The sequence below is a fragment of the Eutrema salsugineum genome, unplaced genomic scaffold, assembly GCF_000478725.1.
Source record: "Eutrema salsugineum unplaced genomic scaffold, Eutsalg1_0 scaffold_2, whole genome shotgun sequence".
In the NCBI taxonomy this organism is placed as follows: domain Eukaryota; kingdom Viridiplantae; phylum Streptophyta; class Magnoliopsida; order Brassicales; family Brassicaceae; genus Eutrema; species Eutrema salsugineum.
Window position 1 is genome coordinate 17471283 of NW_006256829.1, and position 19359 is coordinate 17490641.

General features: G+C 39.5%; 1 non-coding gene and 1 pseudogene across 1 annotated transcript; one reads left to right on the plus strand and one right to left on the minus strand.

The window, feature by feature from the left end:
* The first annotated feature begins 3261 nt into the window (after positions 1–3261).
* On the plus strand, positions 3262–7873 carry LOC112086617 (annotated as a pseudogene).
* An 11054-nt stretch (positions 7874–18927) lies between these two features.
* LOC112086901 lies at positions 18928–19033 on the minus strand. The gene has a single exon (XR_002899755.1). It is a non-coding gene; the product is annotated as a small nucleolar RNA R71 (small nucleolar RNA).
* Positions 19034–19359: the final 326 nt, after the last annotated feature.

Sequence of the window (19359 nt, forward strand, 5' to 3'; positions counted from 1 at the left end):
ACCTTACAGATTGAGGACTGGCATAATATTTTCTCCCACACAAATGTGGAGTATCTGAAGATGTAGAGATCATACCACATACGCATCATCGCATATATTGGAAGCCCAGCCTTGAAGATTCTGTGAACAAGGTTGGGGAGAATCTTGAGCACGTGCTCACGGCTCCTTCGTATGCTGCACTACGGTATGGAAAAAAGATCTCATTACGAACTCTCAAAAGCTTATAAAGCAACTCCTAGATGAGTTAGACAGAGAAGCAGAGGATGATAATGTCACAGCGGAGGACTTACTGACTATTAATTGGTGGTTATCCAAATATTATCAAGAGGAAGAATTGTATTGGCAACAAAAGAGTAGAGCAATTTGGCTAAAAGAGGTGATAAAACACCAAATTCTTCCACTCTTCAACAAAACAGAGGAAAGCAAGAAACAGGATTCTTGGACTTCTGAACTCTGATAAGGAATGGGCGGATAATGAAAAGGATATCAAAACAATTGCTGTTGGATACTTTGAGTCGCTATTTTATTCCTCGTATTTGAGAGACCCCTCATCTGTGATCCAAGACATCCCCGTGAAAGTTACTACAGCGATGAACGAATGAATGACTAGGGAGTTAACAGAAAAGGAAGTAAGGCGAGCACTCTTCTCCCTGAACCCAGGAAAAGATCCGAGCCCCGATGGACTCACAGCTCTTTTCTTCCTGAAATTCTGGGGAATGATTAAGGCAGATCTCCTTCAGTTGATAAAAGACTTTCAACTCTCTGGTACATTTGAAAAACAGCTTAATGAGACCAACATCTGCCTCATCCCCAAAGGAGACCGTCCCCATGAGATGACATAGTTTAGGCCTATAAGCTTATGTAATATAGGCTACAAGATAATATCCAAGGTCTTGAGCTTATGCTTAAAGATTCTCTTTCCAAATTTAATTTCCGAGACTCAGTCAGTTTTTGTGGCTGGGAGACTGATCACTGATAACATTCTTATTACACAAGAAAACTTTCATGCTCTCCGATCCAACCCCGCGTGTTGGAAGAAGTATATGGTGATAAAGATTGATATGAGTAAGGCATATGACGGGGTCGAGTGACCTTTTCTCAAACCACTAATGGAGAAGATGGGGGTTGAACCTCGTTGGGTTTGCTGGATTATGTACTGAATAACCTCGGTGAAGTATAAAGTTCTCATTAACGGCAGGATCACACCATCTCGCGGGATTAGGCAAGGAGATCTAGTCTCGCCTTACCTCCTCATTCTCTGTACGGAAGAATTAATATCTCAGCTTCAAGGCGCAGAAGCGGAGGAAAAGATCCAAGGCATAAAGATTGCTAGAGCGAGCCCATCTACATCTCACCTCCTCTTTGCTGATGACAACTTTTTCTTTTGTAAGGCAGACCTTTCTCAGAGTAGAGTGGTCATTGATATTATCCGCTCCTATGGCGAGGCTTCACGACAACAAATTAATTTTGTTAAATCCTCCATAATGTTTGGTAGCGATGTACCTACAGCTATAAGGCAAGGGATCAAAGATACCCTTGGTATCTCTCAAGAGGTTGGCATGAGAACCTATTTAGGACTCAAAAGAAGATCCAAGGTTATAAGGCTCAGGTGTTTGTATTTGTTCAGGATAGACTGCAAAACCGGGTCAACTCATGGTCCTCCAAACTGCTCTCCAAAAGAGGAAAATAAGTCTTGATAAAATCTCAGGCTTAAGCGATTCGACTTATGTAATGTCGTACTTTGTTATCCCAAAAGCCCTTTGTGCTAGCTTAAGAGTGTGATAACCAACTTCTGGTTAGTTCCAAGTGTGAGAACAGAGGCTTTCACTGGACGGCGTGGGATGCCCTATGCGATCGACTGAAGGACAGCAGCCTCAGTTCAGGACCCTTGAAGGATTTAACATCATGCTGCTAGCTAAACAACTATGGAGACTCCTACGGTTCCCATACTCCCTCTTATGTCCAGTCTTAAAGGGGAGATATTTCAGATATTGCAATCCCCTTGAAGTCAGTGTCTCTAATCGGCCTTCCTATGGTTGGCGTAGTATGCTAGCGGCAAAACCTCTCCTTGCCTCAGGTATCTGAAAGATTATCGGCTCCGGTGATATGATCAAGACCAGCTTAGGAACTGAGGAGATTGAAGGAGATCAAGGAGAGCCTGAACCAGAATCGAATGAAGACCAAGAGCAGTTGAAACCCGAGGAAGCAAGTATAGACGAAGATAAAGATTTGCATCTTCCGATTGGTCCAATGACGAGATCAAGAGCAATGAAATTCAAGCAAGCTTTTCATAAGCTATTATACACCATTCAGGGCAATCTTAAGTGTGCTAATCCAACTACACTGGTTGTGATACAAGCCACTTAAGAGTTCATCAAGAGAGGTGTTGTGACTTGTGCTCTTTTTCCCTTCGTTTGGTTTTGTCCCAATTGGGTTTTCCAAACAAGGTTTTTAATGAGGCTTGACTACAACACTTTTACAAAAGGCCTCTTGATGGAAACTTAGCCCATTTCGTTCACCAAATGTGATCAAGGAAGAGAGGAGCCTATTTTCAAATTCAAACTAGTCTAAGTCTTAGTCATTGAGTCTTTAAGTCGTCTTAGTTGTCTTTGTTATTTCCTATGTGTTCGAGACTCTCTATGTATTGCTCTTGTCTTTCTTTTCAGTCTATCAAACCTTTTATTTATAAAACTCTCTCTAAATCGTTTGATCACCAGCTTGATTAGTGTTCGGATTATATCCTTTCATTACAAGCTCTTTATTTCTGTTGATAGTCTAAGAGATCTTTCATCTCTCTTAGAAGTATCAAGGCGTCTTCCCCAAGTTATACCATTTTTCATCATTTCATATTCATTCCCTTCATTTCGCAATACTTCAAATCATCAAATTTCGAGATCACAATCGTTGGAGAGTAGTCCAGGGCTTGATCCTCACCTAGGATCACATCAAGTGGTATCAGAGCAAATCTCCAAACCCAGGTTGTGTCTTTTCGTGTTTAACGATTTTATGACTTTTCATATTCTATGTTGATCGTGACAATTTGTGTGAAACTAGTCGGATCGTGCTCTCTAGCATCTGATCTCCCTAGTTTATATTACAAGTCATCCAGAATTTCAAAGAATTTTCATAGAGAGAATTAGGGTTTCTAAAAGTCTGATTGTCGTATAGTGTTCTGTATCGAATTTGATCAACTTTTAAACTAACATGTGTATTCTTCGAGCTCTTTTACTGGTTCTTTTATTTGTCATCTGAACAGGTACAATGGAGGAATCGGCTCATGAGAAAGAAGACCCCGCGAACCCAAGTGGATCGACAAACAAACTTATGATGGACGCTATGATGACTCAAATGATGTCTCTCATGCGGCGGGAGTTTGAAAGTATGAGATCTGACATGGAAAAGATGGTTTCAGACAAACCAAGAAAGAGCAGTGACCATTCGGCTTCGGAGCAATACTACAGCAACTCCTCTAGAGCTCGATCATCAAGAAGAAGAGTAAGCGATAGAGAAGAAAGAAAGCCAAGGTCTAGCGATCCGATGGGCAGCCTCAAGCTCACGATTCCTGAATTCAGAGGCACAGCTGATCCGCAAGAGTATTTGGAGTGGGAAAAGAAAATTGAACTTGTGTTTAACTGCCGAGACTACACCACCGAGCACAAGTTAAAGCTGGCCCCAACAGAGTTTAAAGACTATGCCCTAAGTTGGTGGGATAACCTGGTTACAACCAGAAGAATAATAGGAGAAGATCCCATCGAATCATGGAACCAACTGAAGTCGATCATGAGAAGAAGATTTGTACCAAGTCATTACCATAGAGAACTACATTTCAAACTCAGAAGTTTAACCCAAGGAAGCCGATCTGTAGAAGAATACTACAAGGAGATGGAGACTCTCATGATGAGAGCTGATATTCGTGAAGACAGGGAAGCCACGATGGCTAGATTCATGGGGGGATTAAACAGAAAAATTTTTGATCGATTAGAGGTGCATCACTATGTGGAACTAGAGGAACTGTTGCAAAAAGCTATCATGTTCGAGAAACAACTCAAGAGAAGAAACTATAAACTTAGCTACGGATCCAACAAGCCGAGTTATCAGAAGGATGAGAAAGCGAGTTTCCAAAAGGAGTTTAAGCCATTCTCCAAGTCTAAAAGTGAAGAACAGAACATCAAGGGAAAAGAAGTGGTGACTACCTCCAAGAATAGAGATATTCAGTGTTACAAGTGTAAAGGGTATGGTCACTATGCGAGTAGCTGTTCCAACAAGAAGATAATGATCATTAAAGACAATGGAGAGGTGGAAACTGAAGAAGAACAATCTGATAATGAGGAACAAATAGAGATGCCTGCTCGAGGAGAACTGTTGGTGACAAGAAGAACTCTGAATGTTCAAACCAAGACCGAAGGAAATGAGCAGAGAGAAAATTTGTTTCACAGCCGATGTATGGTGCAAGGAAAAGTATGCAGCTTAGTAATAGATGGTGGAAGCTGTACTAACGTGGCTAGTGAGTCTATGGTGGAAAAATTAGGTTTGAAACTAATGAAGAGGCCAAAACCTTACAAGCTACAATGGCTGAATGAGGCTGGAGAAATGGAGGTCAAAAATCAAGTTATGGTGCCAATATCGATAGGCAAATACCAGGATGAGATTCTGTGTGATGTCTTGCCTATGGATGCGGGGCATATCTTACTTGGAAGACCATGGCAATCAGATAGAAGGGTTATGCACGATGGTTTCACAAACCGTTATTCTTTTGACTATCACGGCAAGAAAACTACTTTGGTTCCCTTAACTCCTCAAGAAGTTCAGCAGGACCAGATTGCTATGAACAAGAACAAAGTGCAAACCACCTCTACAAACTCTCTATCAACGAGCCTCATGATCACCAAACCAAAGGGAAGTCAACTCCCAAACTATTTACTAGTTTTCAAAGAATGCTTTAACCTAAATATGCCTACGCAGGATATTCCTAGCAAGATAAGATTACTTTTGCAGGAATTCAAAGACGTATTTCCAGAGGAGAATCAGCAGGGCTTACCCCCAATAAGAGGCATTGAGCATCAGATTGAATTTATACCCGGAGCCTCACTTCCGAACAAACCAGCCTATAGGACTAATCCTTTGGAGACCAAAGAGCTTCAAAAGCAAGTCACCGAGCTCATGGACAAAGGACACATTCGTGAGAGCATGAGTCCATGTGCAGTACCTGTTTTACTTGTTCCAAAGAAAGATGGCAGCTGAAGGATGTGTGTAGATTGCAGAGCCATCAATAATATCACGGTGAAGTATCGACACCCTATACCTAGATTAGATGACATGCTTGATGAATTACATGGTTCTAGCATCTTTTCTAAAGTAGATCTTAAGAGTGGATATCACCAGATTAGAATGAAAGAGGGTGATGAGTGGAAAACTGCTTTTAAGACTAAACAGGGCTTATACGAATGGTTAGTCATGCCCTTTGGATTAACCAATGCACCCAGCACGTTTATGAGATTGATGAATCATGTTCTTAGAGCTTATATAGGTCATTTTGTTGTGGTATACTTTGATGACATTTTAATTTACAGCAAAAGCTTAGATGAACATGTTGAGCATCTTAGAAAGGTTTTAGAAGTGCTTAGAAAGGAGACCTTGTATGCGAACTTAAAGAAATGCGCTTTTGGAACAGATAACCTTGTCTTTTTAGGTTTTGTTGTGAGTGCAGATGGAATCAAGGTTGATGAGGACAAGATCAAAGCTATTAAAGACTGGCCGAGTCCAAAGTCTGTTAGTGAAGTAAGAAGCTTTCATGGACTTGCGGGTTTCTATAGAAGATTTGTCAAGGACTTTAGTACTCTAGCGGCTCCCCTCACTGAGGTTATCAAGAAAAACGTGGGATTCAAATGGGAACAAGATCAAGAAGAGGCATTTCAAACTTTGAAGGATAAACTTACTCATTCCCCGGTGCTTTCTCTCCCTGACTTTACTAAAACTTTTGAGATAGAATGCGATGCCTCAGGTATTGGTATTGGTGCTGTTCTTATGCAGGAAAAGAGGCCCATTGCATTCTTCAGTGAGAAACTTGGAGGAGCTACACTGAATTATCCTACATATGACAAAGAGCTGTATGCGCTTGTGAGAGCTCTCAAAACATGGCAACATTATCTCTGGCCTAAAGAATTCGTCATTCACACTGACCATGAATCCCTCAAGTATCTAAAAGGCCAACAGAAGTTGAACAAAAGACATGCTAAGTGGATCGAGTTCATCGAGACTTTTCCATATGTCATCAAATACAAGAAAGGTAAAGATAATGTGGTAGCTGATGCATTGTCTCGCAGGTATGTTCTCTTAAACTCTTTAGAGACCAAACTGCTCGGTTTTGAACACATTAAGAGTCTATATCCTACTGATGCTGATTTTAAAGATATATATGCTTCGTGTGAGAAGTTTGGTAGTGGGAAATACTATAGAGCTGATGATTTCCTGTTCTTTGAAAATCGACTATGTGTGCCTAACTCTTCTATTCGAGATCTTTTTGTCAAAGAAGCTCACGCAGGTAGACTAATGGGTCACTTTGGCGTTGCCAAAACTCTAAGTACAGTCCAAGAACACTTTTATTGGCCACATATGAAGAAAGACATCGAGAGGGCATGTGAACGATGTGTTACTTGCAAACAAGCTAAGGCTAAGAAACAACCCTACGGTTTGTATACTCCTTTACCTATTCCTTTGCATCTATGGCATGATATTTCTATGGACTTTGTAGTTGGATTGCCTAGGACTAAGACAGGTAAGGATTCTATCTTTGTGGTTGTAGATATGTTCTCTAAAATGGCTCATTTTATTCCATCTAATAAGACCGACGATGCCATGAATGTTGCTCATTTATTCTTTAGAGATATTGTGCGATTGCATGGCATGCCTAGAACTATAGTTTCTGATAGAGATACTAAGTTCCTTAGTTTCTTTTGGAAAACTCTCTGGTCTAAACTAGGAACTAAACTGCTTTTCTCTACCACATGTCATCCGCAATCTGACAGTCAAACTGAAGTAGTTAATAGAACCTTATCTACCTTGTTGCGTGCATTGATTAAAAAGAATCTTAAAAATTGGGAAGAATGTTTACCACATGTAGAATTTGCCTATAATCATGCTAAGCATTCTGCATCTCAGTTCTCACCATTTGAAATCGTTTACGGATTCAATCCTACTTCACCTTTGGATCTAATGCCTTTACCTTTGAGTGAAAGAGTTAGCTTAGATGGAAAGAAAAAGGCAGAGCTAGTGAAAAAGATCCATGAGAAGGCGTGCATCAACATTGAGAATAAAACTAAGTACTACGCCAAGCATGCCAACAAGAACCGAAAGGAGATGGTCTTTGAAAAAGGAGACATGGTGTGGATTTACTTAAGGAAAGACAGATTTCCCAATGAAAGAAAGTCTAAGCTCATGCCGCGAATCGATGGACCTTTCAAGATCGTCAAGAAGATCAATAACAATGCCTATCAGCTGGACCTTCAAGGTAAGTATTCTGTGAGCTCGAGCTTCAATGTTTCTGACTTAGTTCCTTTTCTTGCAGAAGATACAGATTTGAGGACAAATCCTTTTCAAGTGGGAGAGGATGATATGATCAAGACCAGCTTAGGAACTGAGGAGATTGAAGGAGATCAAGGAGAGCCTGAACCCAGAATCGAATGAAGACCAAGAGCAGTTGAAACCCGAGGAAGCAAGTATAGACGAAGATAAAGATTTGCATCTTCCGATTGGTCCAATGACGAGATCAAGAGCAATGAAATTCAAGCAAGCTTTTCATAAGCTATTATACACCATTCAGGGCAATCTTAAGTGTGCTAATCCAACTACACTGGTTGTGATACAAGCCACTTAAGAGTTCATCAAGAGAGGTGTTGTGACTTGTGCTCTTTTTCCCTTCGTTTGGTTTTGTCCCAATTGGGTTTTCCAAACAAGGTTTTTAATGAGGCTTGACCACAACACTTTTACAAAAGGCCTCTTGATGGAAACTTAGCCCATTTTTTTCACCAAATGTGATCAAGGAAGAGAGGAGTTATTTTCAAATTCAAACTAGTCTAAGTCTTAGTCATTGAGTCTTTAAGTCGTCTTAGTTGTCTTTGTTATTTCCTATGTGTTCGAGACTCTATATGTATTGCTCTTGTCTTTCTTTTCAATCTATCAAACCTTTTATTTCTAAAACTCTCTCTAAATCGTTTGATCACCAGCTTGATTAGTGAATTCGGATTATATCTTTTCATTACAAGCTCTTTATTTCTGTTGACAGTCTAAGAGATCTTTCATCTCTCTTAGAAGTATCAAGGCGTCTTCCCCAAGTTATACCATTTTTCATCATTTCATATTCATTCCCTTCATTTCGCAATACCTCAAATCATCAAATTTCGAGATCACAATCGTTGGAGAGTAGTCCAGGGCTTGATCCTCACCTAGGATCACATCATCCGGCTTCGATACTTGTGTGTGGTCCGAGATTGATACTAGGATTTCGCAATTTTAGCAGGTTCTATTACCTCAAGCCATTGTAGCATATTGATCCAAGTGAGAGATTTAGAAATTAATCTATATGGAGCTAGCTTAATCCCAATCTAGCAATATGAGTTTGATAACAAGTTAATTAATGCAATAATTACTAAGAAATACTAACAAGATTGAGAACCAAACAAGAAATGCAATAAAGACTAATTAAACAAAAGCAAATGATAATGATTCAAAGATAATAAAAGCTTAGCGTTCTAGACATGATAGTGGATTAGGATTCCTTTGATGCTAGACTAAGGTGCTAATGACAAACAATGAAGGATTCCAATTAACTTAGGATTCTAAACAAGTTCAGTTCTCTCTCAAGATAAAGAACACAATTCAAATCATTACTCAAACTCAATTTTCATTAGTGGCTTAATGATAAGAATTCATTGAGATTCAATCCTAAAATGTCATATATTCTTCAAACAAGCATTTTCATGTGATCAAAGCAATAGACCCTTATCTTTGCTCATTCAGGCATTTCATCAAACACCTTTTGGGTGGAGAAAACCCTTGAATATGGATCAGAGTGATTATCAAATATCCAACATTAAGAACAGCCAAGTAAAGAAAGAAAAACATAAATCTAACCCTAAACACCTTAATCTAACACCTAAGTACCCTAATCTACATATCTAGAACACTAATAAAAAGGACTACTCACTAATCATAATCAACACACTGATTCCTTTGCAAGAAGTGATGTTCATCATGATTAAAAGTTTAGATGAGAAGAAAGATGATAAGATGATAAGAAATACTCTTAAATGTGATTAAAACTCAAGATATCTCTTAGAAAATAGTATGATGTTTTTAACAAAAGAGGCAAAAGACTAAAAGTAGATAAAAGATATCTAAGGTTTTTGACCCAAAAACATATATATAGGGGAGTTATTCAAACTGGGTCAGCCCAGGCCAAAATGGGTCCTGACCCGGCCAACTTTCATTAAAGAAACTCGGTGCACCTTGCACCGATCTGGATAGGTGTGCAGCTCGGTGTAGATAGGTGTCCTGAAGATGAAGCTCACCGCGGTCTAGAAGTGCTCGGTGTGTTGGTCGGAATCCTTACACAACAAATTGCACCTGTCTGCACATATCCTGAATCTTGCTCGGCGTGGTGCTAGGTTTGAAATATGGCTGGAAATGAAGAGTTTACACCTAGCTTAAAGGAGCCGGTGTGTTGCTCGGTATCTTTGCGGAATGAGTTGCATCGATCAACACATCCTTTGAAGCTTTCTCGGTGTGAGGATTGTAATGAAACAGCCTAAGAAATGAGCTCACACCGATCAAGAATGGCTCGGTTATCATCTCGGTGTAAGGCTTTAAGTAAGACAGCCTTAAAAATGAGCTCACAGCGATCAAGAATGGCCCGGTATTCCACTCGGAGTAAGTATGAAGTCCTTGCACTAAAACTTACATAAATTCCTGCTTAGTGATCCGGTACTCAATATTCTAGCTCCAGGAGACAGTTGACGCAATAAGGTACAACTTTGATGAAGAGTCCAAATGCATCCGGAGAGAGCAAGGCTTCCGGTACAGCAGTTCTTCGAGGCGCATGATGTGTGCTGTCTGTCGTGAGGGTTGTCAAGTTTTACCGTAAATAAAATCAATAGCCGCAAGTGCACAGCTGATCGATTGTAGTACTTAGGGATCAAATCCACATGGAAGGAGGATCTTTCCTGCAAAAGCTTTCAAAAGAAATGCAAAATAAGGAAGTCGAACCAGGCGATTTTTGTAGGGGTTTTGGTGGTGTCTTTAAAACGTAAAAACTAATCTTAACAGAAAATACGGGAATTAAAATGACCTAATAACTAAACTTACAGAAAACGACTAAAAACGAGAAAACGGCTAGACCTAAATTGCTTGTATGAAAATCGACTAAGTGAATGAAATACTAGACTAACACTTGAATGAAAATCGACGTAAATCTATAGAAAAGAGGCGCTGGGTTTTCAGGGAAATTCTCTCCGGAGAATGAATGATTCAAAACATTACTAAAGAGTAAATTGAAAAGATCATAGCTAAAACTTTTAGAACTCGAGTCACGAACGTATGAATACACCACTGTCGTGATCATAACCAACTATCTCTCTCAACCCTGACCAGTAGGTTTCCACTCTGGCCTTGAAAAGAAAAGATGCAATATGCTTAAGACTCATCAATATTCACAGCTCTCCCATAGGTAGGTTTCCACTCCTATGGTCGATCTGCTCTTCCCGAACTAGATCTGGCCTCGAATGAAAACTTTCGTAACACCCAAAACCTAGATCAGATTGTAGTTCATGACGTTACTCCCATGCATTATAAATAAGTTAAGAAGATAAAGTTCTAGGATTCGGCTTCAATAGCTAATGGAATCCTCATCGAACATATATAACCCCCATCGAAAATCCCTTATACCCAACAATAAAACTACTCAGACATGATGAACGAAAGCAAAGACATAGTATTAAAAAGTAGAATAGAAATCAAAATTAACAGAGAAACAAAAAGGGTTCAAGAGATAGATCTCTCTCCCTAAACCTAAAAAAAAATCTTAAAGTTGTATCTTTGCTAAAGTATTTGTCTCTCTCTAAAAACGACCTAAATGATAAGTATTTATAGTTTCCAATGTTCAATGGTCTCTAGGGTTCTGGAATTGAAACTGAGAAAATGACTTGGGCTTCAGAAATGGGCCTTCTAAATTGGAGATGGCTGGCCGCGGTCGGATATGACGTGGTCGCGGTGAATGGATGCTTGGCCGCGGTTGTATAGTATCTGACCGTGGTGAACAGGCTGTTGGCCGCGGGTGGAAATGCTTGCCGGCTGGTTTACAAGATATATTGTTCTTCGCGTAAATTTTGATTGAACCGTTGGATTGCCATTATGTAAGGTGTTCTGGAAAGCTGATAGTTCCATCTTTAAGGTCTCCAAATTTGAGCTAGATCAGACAGTGAGAAGGTCTTCATTTGAGGGTGAACTTCTGACGGTTTGACTCTGAACTAAAAATCTTGTCTTTTATCCATTTTGTTAAGGTTTTCCCTAAGTTTCCTGAAAAGAGTCTTGGAACTACAAATACTAGAATAACATAATAAAAATACTTGAAAGCAAAAAAAAACATAGAAAAAATATTTCAAAACGATCCATAAAAGTGGTCAAAATACGGTGTTATCAGCGCATCGGATTAGTTTGGGTTGGCTGCGAGACAACTTCGTCTTCAACCGGTCATATCTTTCCGCTCACTACTCCAAATCGGCTGATTCTTAGTGTTATAGAAATGTGGCTCGATCCTATACATTATTGATGAAGACTATGGAGGCTGAATCGAATTTTAAGACTTTCGTCTTAGGCAGTCTTTCAAGCGTATTGCTAGGTAAAGATACTTGTCCGAGAACATGCACCAAGGCAAGGGTTTTCTCTATGTGGCTCAGCTCCTTTTTCTCTCAAACTTCTGAAAAAGTACATGATAACACTCCAAATATTCAAGACTCTTTGGGACCTAATGCATTTCCTACAAAGGCTAAAACAAAGAGTAAATTCTAAGAAACATGCATGATACTTTTTTCTTGGACTAAAAATGCATCCTTAATGTCCAATGATATGAATATATCAACTCCCCCACAATTTTCTTTTGCTTGCCCTCAAACAAAAAAACTAGAAAAAATGAGATAGAGAGAGGTTGAAGTTTGGGAGTTCATATTCCAAAAAGAAAGATGATCACTACAAGAATTCAAAACTCATTGTCCAAGTTACTAGTTCTAAAATGCAATAAAAAAAAATATACTATGAATGCATCAAGTCTAAACCTTAATCTACATAAACCTTCTTATCCCTCAGCCCTTTAATATTCATTAACTGTTATCATGTGGATCAAAATGATGCATACTCAAACAAACAAGCTTGGCTAAGGGTGAGGTTATGAGATAAAAATGATCTCATTCATGCACATGTGGGTTTAATTCAGCACACGGGATCTCTCTTTGAATGATCAAACTTTGGCAAATTGCTAAATGTAAAAAGCAATCTATGCATACAAGGATAAGAACTCATCTACCCCTATACCTAAGATGCTTCAAACCCAAAGTCTCACACTTAGTCTACCCTCTCATGAACCTCTTTCTCTCATCTCACTCATCTTTTCTCACTAGAGGATCCTCTCAAAACATTGGCTGGTGCTCTTTCTTTTCACATAGCTCTTTTCATATCTCATTTCTTAACTAGTCTATTCTCTTATCAAATTTGATGCTTGAGCCTTTTTGGCTTTTTTTTTTCTTTTTCTTTTTTTAACACTTGGAGGCTTCACTTTCTTTTTAGACACATAGAGCTTTTCTTTTTAAATCAGACACCAGTGAATTCACGTTTTACAATCCCCTCTCACTCCTCTCCATTTCTTTTCACTTTCTCTCTAAGCTCACTCCCAATGGATTCTTTATTTTTCTTGCTCTCACCAAAACTCTCTTCCCTCACACTTATCCCTAGCCAATGTCTACTAGCTCCTTGATGATGGAACTAGACAACATTTGGCCTTACCCTTGTCGTTCTAAACCCTAACACTTTTTGCTAAGGTTGATCCAAATTGGCTTCTCAATCACTCAAAAACAAATTGGCTTGAAAGAAGGTTGGGTTTAAGGTGTGGTAACTGTTCCAAAAATGGGAATCAGCTATTTGATCTAAGAAGAGAGTGGTAAAAAGGAGGTTTAGCTCAAATATGTATATGCTATCCACAAGTTCATTCAAGTTTGCACTACATGATAATTGCAATTCAAACTATAGTTTTACTTGCTATGGCTGAGTTCAATTCACAATCTGCTTTAACTAAGATTCAAACAATGATGCACATTTCATTTCTTGCATGCATTAGAGAACTAACAACTTGGGCAATGAATCAAACTCTTAAAGTGATGCTTTCTAATGGAAAAATCTATCATTACTCTCTATGAAGATGCTAATGAAACCTATATGAAATGCAATCTAGATTCAATCTTAAAATGTAAATGCAACTACATGAATCTTTTTGTGGAAAATTTGCAAATTGTTTTGACTTTTTTTTTTGTGACTTTCTATGCACATACATGAAATACATGAGATTCAATATGCAAAAATCAAAATAAGAACATAAAGAAACATGGTTAGATAACACTAAACCCCTCACCCACACTTAAATTACACAGCCACTTGTGTAATAAAAGCACGAGAAAGAGGATAAACAAACACAAAATGCAAAAAGGAAAATAAAAATGCCAAATGCTATATACAAGAGTGGGAGTGGTACCTCTAGGGACTTGGAGATGGGGATGGAGACCCTAGTGAGTATGATGGATTGCTGGACTGGTATGAGGGTGATCTCATGGCATCTCTCTTTTCTGTCAGCTCCTCATCTTCTTGTGAACCTCCATAGATCACCATCTGGTGCTGGGAACACTCGCACCATGGTGAAGGGCATGTCGAGAGAGACTGTACTCTGTTTTTGGTGAGTTCATCGTATTTTCGGCTATCTTTGCATAGAGATGTTGAACGGTTTTTCGCTCGGTGTGGTACCTGTTAGGCTGCCAAACGCTGGTTTGTACCTTCCTCTTCCAATCCCGACGCAACCATGGTCCAATATCAGTTATGGACTTTGTCCTTGGTCTTCCGCAAACTCAGAGAGGACATGATTCTATTTTCATAATCATCGACAGATTTTCGAAAATGGTCCATTTCGTGCCATGCAAAAAGACCACGGATGTGTCTTAGGTGGCTGTTCTCTTTTTTCTTGAGGTGGTGGAAAAGATCAATAACAATGCGTATCGCCTGAAGTTACCGTCTCATATGCACACTGCACAAGTTTTTAATGCCAAACACTTGATCCTGTAGGAGTAAGAAGATGTGCTATGATAACGCCGTATTTCAACCACTTTTATGGATCGTTTAAAAATATTTTTATATGTTTTTATTGCTTTCAAGTACTTTTATTATATTTTTCTATTATTTGTAGTTCCAAGACTCTTTTCAGGAAACTTAGAGAAAAATTTAGCAAAATTGATAGAAGACAAGATTTTCAGCTCAGGGTCAAACCGTCAGAAATTCACCCTCAAATGAAGACCTTCTCACCGTCTGATCCAGCTAAAATTTGGAGACCTCAAAGATAGAACTATCAGCTGTCCAGTACACTTTAAAGCTTGGCAATCCAACTAGCCGGCAAGCATTTCCACCGTGGCCAACAGCCATTTCACCACAGTCAGAGGCTACACGACCGCGGCCAAGCATCTATTCACCGCGGCCATGTCCCTTCTGACCGCGGCCAGCCATATCCGAGTTAGAAGGCCCATTTCTGAAGCCCAAAATGATTCCCTCATTTGGAGAAACCCTAAGTGATGCCCGGAAATGTCTTGAACATTATAAATACAAGTTTTAGGAACCCTAGTTCGTATCACCATCATCATCTCTTATGCTTTTATTTACTTTTTAGGTTTTTCAATACTTTAGCTTTTAGGGAAATAGAGATCTATCTCTTGAACCCTTTTTGTTTCTTCTTCAATTACGATTATTGCTCAGCTTTTCAATACAATGTTTTTACTTTCTTTAATCATGTTTGAGTAGTTTTAATGTTGGGTTTAAGAGATTTTCGATGGGGTTCTATATGTTCGATGAGGATTCCATTAGCTATTGAAGCCAAATCCTAGAACTTTTTCTTCTGGATTTACTTTTAATGCATGGTAGTAGCGTCATGAACTACAATCTGATCCTGGTCCTTGCTGATATGAAAGTATTCATCCAGAGCCAGATCTAGTTTGGGAGAGCAAAACAAACATAGGAGTGGAAACCTACCTATGGGCTATTTGTGAATGCTGACGAGTCTTAAGCATATTGCATCTTTTCTCTTCCAGAGCCAGAGTGGAAACCTACTGGTCAGGGTTGAGAGAGATAGTTGTCTATGATCACGACAGTAGCGTATTCATACGTCCGTGACTCGAGTACTAAAAGTTTTAGCTAGGATCTTATTAAATTTACTCTTTAGCAATGTTTGAATCGTTCATACCCCGGAGAGAATTTCCCTGAAATCCAGCGCCTCTTTTCCATTGATTTCCACAGATTTTATTTCAAGCTTTAGTTCATTATTTTCATTCTCTTAATAGATTTTCATTCAAAGCAATTAGGTCTAGCCGTTTTCTCGTTTTTAGTCGATTTCTTTAAGTTTAGTTATTAGGTCATTTTAGTTTCTGTATTTTCGCATTAAGATTAGTTTTTACGTTTTAAAAACACCACCAAAACTCTTACAAAAATCGCCTGGTTCTAAACTTCTTTACTTCACATTTCTTTCGAAGGCTGTTGCAGGAAAGATCTTCCTTCCCTGTGGATTCGATCCCTAAGTACTACAATCGATCAGCTGTGCACTTGCGGCTATTGATTTCATTTAGGGTAAAACTTGACAACCCTCACTCAGCAGACACATCAAGTTTTTTGGCGCCGTTGCAGGGGAAGGCACACATTTTCTTTTCCGCAAAACCCTAAGAAAGGTTGGTAAATCGACTCTAGAACCCTTTTCTGCATATTTCCATTTTTTGGTTCTTTTTGTTTCAGTTCCCGAAGCAATGAACCCTATAAATCAAAATCCCTACTACGAGGGAGGTTTTTACAACACTCCTAAAGTCACCAGACGCAGAGAAGAGCAATACATATGCGATCTCTACGACGAAGTTCGAAGCTCAAATCCAAACTACCGAGCATTCCGGGACGAACCCTACACGCCTCCAATGGTAAACCCTAGGTCAACTATGCATCGCCTACCTCACTAGAATGTCCAGCAAGATGAGAACGTCCAGCTCAGTAAACGATTGAGTCAGCTTGAAGCCATAATCAAGCAGTTTTTCGCAGTTCAAGCCATCTCAAGAGCCGCCCTGCATGAGAGAATTGACAACATGTTGATTTACTTTAACAAAAAGCTTAAAGATCTTTCTGATCAAGTCAAATCCATCGAAATTCAAGCAAACAAAGATGCCGAGACTATCAAAGAGAGGATATAAGCAGTTGAAGGACGAGTTGGAGAGAACGAAGTCAGCATTTGCAAGGCTAGTGGAAACATCCGCACCTTAGAGGTCAAACTCGATGAAGCACAAGAAACTATCAATGATCATAACAACCAGACCTACTTCTACGTGGAAGATATTTGGGATGGAGTATGGTTGACCACTTTTATAAAAGAAACACCTGATTTTGACCACTTTTATGGATCACTTTTAATATCTTATGCAGGTGTTTTTACTCAGTTTTAAAGGTTTTATAAGTGTTTTCCATGTTTTGGAGTTTTAAAAGGTTTTTCAGGAAACTTGGGACTTTGGAGTGCATTTTGGAGCAAAAGTACATTTTTGGATAAATTCAGGCCGTCAGAAGTTTGGCAACCAAAGAAGACCGATCAACACAAGCCCAGTCAAGCACAAGTACTTTCACCCGTGGCCAGCCTTCTTTCCACCGCGGCTCAGGAGGTTTCACCCCCGGTGGACCTATGTCCGAACCTCAGGAGCCGAACTAAGGCCCAAGACACTTCCTGCACCCATTTTACAAGCCCTAGACGCCCAAGACTTGGAAAAACACTACAAATACTCATTTTTAGGTCTTTTGTAAGAGAGCCTCTTTCTTCTCTTTGAGAGAGAACTCATTCATAGTTTTAGGTTTTATTTTATGCAATTGTAGAAGCTCTCCATCTCCATACTGTCTTCAATAAGAGAAGTTTTTCTACAACTGTGTTTCTTTTACTTTTCTTCTTCTTAGTTCTAAACCGATGATGATGTCTACCTCAGCCATGTCTGCGTAGTCACCTAGTTGGGTGGAAGAGTAATCCAAAGGGACCCCATGTTCGAATGACATCTAGGTTTTTAGGAAAAAGGATTTCGATTTTTAACATGATTCTCCCATTCATCCAATTCTCAAAGCGGTAATTCTGGATTGATCTCCCAGAATCCGATCCTAGGTTTAATCCGAGCCACGAGGTGTTGTATCTGGGTTGCCTGAACCGGATCTTATGGACGTCCCCATCGTAGGAGACGAAAGCTACCTACGGAGGATACGTAAGCAGAGATGGATTCCGATCTACAAAGCATGATCTTGTTCTGGCATGAGAGCGAAAGTTAATTGCCATGAACAAGTGATTTGAGTGACGAGAGTTGGCTAATCTTACATGTGTCTATCCTAGTTTCAGAGTCATAAAAAATCCTTGCCTAAATTCCTTGTGTTTTAGAACATGAACCTTAAAGATGAACCTTAAACCCAACGCTTTTTACTTACTGTTTTTCAACCGATTTTTACTTAAAGCTCTTTTTAATTCTCTGCATAATTAGATTTAGTGACAAACCAAAACCCCTTTTTATTAGATTAGGTTTACGATTGTTTTTAGCATCAGTTAGGAGTCCTCAACACACAGATCTCTGTGGATTCGATCCCTAAGTACTACTGCGTTTGCTGTGCACTTGCAGCTTGTCTAGGGTAAAACTTGTGTTGCTCACTGCTCTCACATCAAGTTTTTGGCGCCGTTGCCGGGAATCTGTCGCTGTTGACTTGACTTCTTAATTTAATTTCAATCCTAAACCTCAAGATTTTCGAGTTCTGCTGGAGATTTTCAAACTCCTCTTTTTATCTTTGCTTTCTTTGCTCACAGGTGCATGAAACCTAGGAGAGATCCTGACGAAATCGTATTTCCCTTAGACGAGATTGACAAACACAAAAGAACACTTAGGAAACTCAGACGACGAACGCTCTAGATTGCCAATCCTAATGCCCATCGGGAAAATCTTTTAAACCATGATCAGGAGGATCACATTGGAAATGATGACCGTGATTCAGTTCATGGTGACGACCTAGATGCTGCTCATGAAGAAGATGGACAGCCACAACTCGATGAAGAGGGAAACCGAGTCCCTATAAATCCTGCTCAAATCGCTGAAAATCAAAGGAGACAAGACCAGGCCGATGCTAAAGGAAGAAGGAATGATGAAAACATTGTTCCACCAGTTGTTAGAGAAGCCAATCGACCAATACAGCTTGCCAATCCTGTGAGAAGACAGCCTCGGATTACACTCATTGCCGATTTTGATGCACCTCACCAACACCTTCAAAATCGATCAGCTATTCAAATCCCTGTTCCAAGAGATAATCATGAAATAAAACCTCAGATAGTCTCTTTGGTGAAGCAGAACCAATTCCATGGAATCTTTACTGAGCATCCAATGGATCACATTGATCTTTTTGAAGAAATCTCTGGAATGGTGAGAACAACTCCAGAAACTGTGGACTATGTGAAGTGTAAGCTTTTTCCTTTCTCTCTAAGTGATAAAGATTTTAGATGGTTGAAATCTATGCCATCTGGTTCTATTACTTCATGGGAAGAATGTAAGTCAGCTTTCCTGAACCACTTTTACACCAAGTCAAGATCGAACCAGCTGAGAAACAAGATACAAAGTTTCCAACAAGGCCCCATAGAATCATTCTATGAAGCCTGGGAGCGATTCAAGGAGTATGAGAGAGACTGCCCTCATCATGGTTTCTCTGGAGCAAATCTGCTAAGCACCTTCTACAGAGGACTTCAGCAGAAGTATCAACTTTCTTTTGACACTGCCAGCAATGGAGATTTCAGTTCAAAAACAATACCACAAGGGAGAGCACTCATCGAAAATCTGGCTGTAGCTAACTGCAACAACTACCCTGAGTATGATAGATCAAAGAAGACTATCACTAGTCATGAATAAAGGGAGATTGCTGAGCTAAAAAGCATGGTAAGTTAACTTCTTAAGTCTCAAAACAAGAATATACATGCTTGTGATATTGCTGTAGGAAATGAAGAAGATGGAAGATATGAAGAAGATGACATGT